Source organism: Acomys minous, assembly GCF_964271855.1.
Source record: "Acomys minous genome assembly, chromosome: 6".
Taxonomy (NCBI): Eukaryota; Metazoa; Chordata; class Mammalia; order Rodentia; family Muridae; genus Acomys; species Acomys minous.
In genome coordinates, this window is record NC_140487.1 from 78307347 (window position 1) to 78312260 (window position 4914).

Genomic DNA, 4914 nt, shown 5'->3' on the forward strand with positions numbered 1-4914 from the left:
TCAAAAAACAAAACAAAACAACAAAACAAAACAAAACACACAAAAAGGTCAAATCATCCAAATGGTATAAAAATCTTAAATAGTTACAAACTTAATTTCAATATGCATAAATTAAAACCCTGATTGAATTCTAGGTAAATAAATGCACAATTTAGGCAGATTTCAATATTCACTACAAAACTGATGCAATATCTTGATAAAAAGCAAGAAAGCACAAAAGACTTGAAAAACACTGGCAACCACCCTGAACTCACTGACATTATAGAACACCTAATAACAGCAAAATACACATTATTTTACAAGGGTTATTACAATAGACTATATCTGAAGTCTTACAAAGTGACCACAGATAACTTTAACTTAGAAATCAGGAGTGGACAGGAAGAACCAGTGTGCCTGAGGCCTTGGATCAGGGAAAAAATTAATAAGCAAAAGTACATAGAGGAAGTCCTCAGATATTTGGAACTGAACTTCTAAATGTGTGAATGCATACGCACATAATAATAAAGAAAAAATGCACTGGAAATTCCCAGGAATCTACAAAGGTGACCCAAGAGAAGAGGAGCCTAAACTGACCATCTTCTGTAACCAGGCAAGGCTTCCAGTGGATTGATTGGGACACCAACTCAGACATAAAACCTTCGATTTATTTATTCTGCCTGCAAGATGTGGGTGGGGGGAGGTGGTGCAGAATACAGGTGTGGGAGTGACCAACCAATGACTGGTCCAACTTAAGACACATGCCTCGAGAGGGAGCCCATGGCTGACACTGCCTGGTCGACAAAAAAAAAACAAAAAAACAAAAAAACAAAACAAAACAAAAAAACAGAAGCTGGGTAGCCCAGAGACCTGGGATAGAGCCAAACACCACCTGCAAAAAAGAAATTCAACGAAATGATTCCTAATGATATTCTGCTATATTCTGGAGACTGGAGCCTGGCAGTGTCCTGACCAGAGTGGCTTCATTCAGCTACAGATGGGAGCAGATGTGGAAACCCACAGCCTCAAATTAGGCAGAGGTCAGGGAATCCCGTGGAAGGAAGACTATTGAGGGAGGAACCAAATAAATAAAAGGAGACGGGGAATAGGGCTGGGAAAATAAGAGCAAAGTGCAATGGCACAGGCGAGGAACACATCACAATGAAATCCGATTCTCTGTATGCTACCAAAACAAAAAGCAGTTAAAGCACCCACAATGAGCCAGGTGCAGGACCGCACATCCGTGGTCTCAGCATCAGGAGATGGAGACGGATGCCTGGAGTGAGTTCCCTTCCACGGACAGAGATTCTAGGGTATATGAGAGAGACTGTCTCAAAACAAGGGCGTAGACTTAACATCATAGTGTGAATATGGTCTTCAAAATGAAGATTCTTTGGAGAACTGTTTTCAAGCTTCATATGCACATCCTCTGTCATTCTCATTGGGCAAATACTACAATCTCTGCAGTCCACTCGCTGGTTCACACCTCCAACCTGACAGTAAGTGAAATCAAGCAGAAGACGAGGGACCCGGCATGAACCTCTCTTGGGAACTCCAGCTCTTCCCTCAAAAGGATCTCACCTCACTCAGAAGACTCTCTTACCTTAGCTCACCAAAGCAAACGAAAAAACAAAATACTTTCTGTTCTGCTTTGTTGTCTTTGTTTTTGTTTTTTGTTTGTTTTGTTTTGTTTTGTTTTGGGGGGGTTCTGTTTTGTTTTGTTTTTTTGAGACAGGGCTTCTCTGTGTAGCCTTGTCTGTCCTAAAACTAGCTCTGTAGACTAGGCAGGCTTTGAATGCTGGGATTATAGGTGTGCACCGCCACTGCCTGGCAAATTACATATTTTTGTCTTTGGTGTTGAAGAAAACGGCAAATCCGGCACCTCTCTTTCCCCATATGAGAGACTCTAACTAGGCTTTTCTGCCAGGATAGATGCTAAGTGCATAAATATCCTATTTAGTCCTACTTGGGGGTGGATCACATTCCTGAAACAGGTGTGGAAACTACTCCACCGAGGAGGTTGTTTTAGACGCCCAGCTGCCCCCTCAACCACCCCCCCCCCACCCCTTAACCCCTGTGGAGAAGATTTGTAAGTTGACAATTGTTTTTTCACATTCCTTAAAGCTGCCCCTGCCCTTCAGTAGGTCTTCTGCTGTGATTTCCAGGCTTGTGCTACTTCCTGCTCCCTTCACTCTCATCCACAGACGTAGCTGCAGATGCTCTGGGTACTGTGGTCCAGATCAGTGGTGGAAACAACAAACAAGCTATTCTCAAGCTTTTCTCGTGAAACAAGATGAGCTGCTTCTCCAGAGCAATAGCACCTCACTCAATCGCGAAGGCTTTGGCCCTGGGCTTAATTTTTTAGGGCTTGCTGACCACATATTGGCATCTTTTTTAGACAGATGGAAAAGTGTGGAGTTTGCCAACTCTTTTGGTCCCAAACCACCCATGCCCAGTACTACAGTAGTATCTACTGGTCTAGGAAGAGCCTTCTCTCCTCCCGACCCCACCCCCATCCCCATAACCACGACTTTCTCCAGTCTCCCTTGTTCTGTTACAAGAATGCCCCTTACTCAACAGCAGGTGCACTCTGGGAAAGGGGTATTGCTCTGAAGAAGCAATACACAAAAACAAGGAGGACACAGAAGAATATGCTAAACTTTTGGCCAACAGAATAAAGGAAACCAAAGAAAAGCTCCAGGAATAGATTTCTAAGAGACACAGGCTGTTCTCCTGAGAGCTACTATTTCTAAGTCTGGGTCCAGTCAAAAATAACAGTATTTTGCCGTGTGTGGTGGCGCATGCCTTTAATCCCAGCACTCGGGAAGCAGAGGCAGGTGATTCGCTGTGAGTTTGTGGCCAGCCTGGTCTACAAAGCAAGTCCTGGACAGCCAAGGCTACACAGAGAAACCCTGTCTTGAAAAAAAAACCAAAATCCCAGCACTTAGGGGGTAGAGGCAGGAGGATCACTGCAAATTAGAGATTACCCTAGTCTATACAGCGAGTTCAAGGTCAGTGAGGACCACACAACAAGGCCTTGTCTTAAAAAATTAAAAAGCATTTGGGCATGGTGTTACATGTCTTTTTTGTTTTCTTTTATGTGCATTTATTTTATATCAAATTTATTCCCGTGCCATCAGTTTTTGTTTCTTCAGTTTCTTCTGGCATATCTTTTTCTTCTGTGCCACCGCCTCCTCTGGCTTGGAACAATCTGCTCCTTTCAGTGGGTATCATCTCGATGTGGCCAGGGGAACTCATGTGCAGGTTAATGGGGCCATGGGCTCTGTAAGTTCATCAATGCATCTTAGGTGCCTTGTTCACCTGGATATGATCAATGACTACGGAATCTACATCTAAACCCTTACTCTCTGCATTTTTCAGCATGTGCAGCAAAATCCCAGCACTCTTTTTCAGCCAACGACCCTGAGTCCAGCCCCACTGTTTGGCCTGGGCACACCTCCCGACTCCACCATTACACAGCCTGGAATGGCACATATTGCTTCTTTAAAGTAACATCTTTCAGATACTTGGTGGCTTTTCGGATATGCCTACCCTTGATGGCCTGGGCAATTTCCCAGGTGTTCTTAAAGTGAACACGAAGATTTGAACCTCTTGATTTGCATGATTTTGTAGGGTTTTCTGGGTCAAGTGGGTGGCGAACCATCTTCACAGGTCACCTCTGGCTGTTTACAGGAAGGACAGTGTTACATGTCTTTAATCCTAGCACTTTGGAGACAGAGGCAAGAGAATTTCTATGAGTTCAAGGCCAGCTTGATATACATAGTGAGTTCCAGGAGACTCAAAGCTATTTAAAATAAATATAAAATTAAAACAGTAAGCTTTAAAAAAAAAACAAAAACATCTCACTATTTGGTCCTGGCTTTCCTGGAACTCTCCAGTATACCAAGTGGCTTTGAACTCACAAAAGTCTTCCTGCCTCTGCCTTCTGAGTCCTGGAATTAAAACTGTGTGGACAATGCCTGTCTAGTATTTTCTTTTTTAAAGTATATTTAAGGTATTTAATATAAAGTTTTCTATTACCTACACAAAGTGAAAAGGTCCTTACAGTTTTTTCCTCTGTCATTTCTGGTTTTTTTCCCCTTTCTTTCTTCCTTTATTGTGGTAACTAGCTATTTCAAATGGAAAACTATCAACAATGGTACATATAGTCATGGCTCATCAGAGCCAAAGCCTAACAATGTGAGTTCAATCCTTGGGACTTATAGGTTGAAGGCAGAAAGCTGATTGCCAAGGGTTGTCTTCTAACCTCCATAAGGGTCCCATGGCACTAGCATGCTTTCAGAACCCTAAATAAATACATTAAAATGTAATTCTTACCCATTAAAAACACTTAAATACACTCCTGAACAGTGTTAGAATAACAGGACATGATAATATATGCCTTTAATCCCAGCACTCAGGAGGCAGAGGCAGGTGGATCTCTGTGAGTTCGAGGCCAGCCTGGTCTACAAAGTGAGTCTAGGACAGCCAAGGCTAAACAGAGAAACCCTGTCTCAAAAAACCTAAAAAAAAAAAAATTAATTAATTAAATTTAAAAAATAAAGACTCAACAATTGCAGCTGACACATGCAAGTTATCTGGGTACTTGAAAAAAAGGTTGCTGTTGTTGTTTCTTCAGTTCCAGAGACTGAAAATAGCCTCTCTCCCACGTGCTGGAAAAGATTATGCTACTGAGCTACAACCCCAGTGTTCCCCACTTCTTTAAACCTTTTATTATAAGATATAATCTAACTGTGTTGTCCAAGCAGTGCTTGAACTTACTCTGTGGCCCATGTGGGTCTTAAACTCCCCCATTCTCCTGCTTAGTATCCAAACTGCTGAGATTATAGACCTTTGGTGGAACTTGCAGCTGACATGGGGAGTTGTCTGTGTGTTCGTTCTGGCATGGTCTCATTTGGCTTTCACTACAACTGC

The 4914-nt window shown here is 42.5% G+C and overlaps 1 pseudogene across 1 annotated transcript; it reads right to left on the minus strand.

Moving 5' to 3' along the window:
- Positions 1 to 3067: 3067 nt before the first annotated feature.
- Positions 3068 to 3670, minus strand: LOC311600319 (large ribosomal subunit protein uL22-like; annotated as a pseudogene). The gene has a single exon. The product of its transcript is annotated as a large ribosomal subunit protein uL22-like (transcript).
- Between the last annotated feature and the right edge of the window lie 1244 nt (positions 3671 to 4914).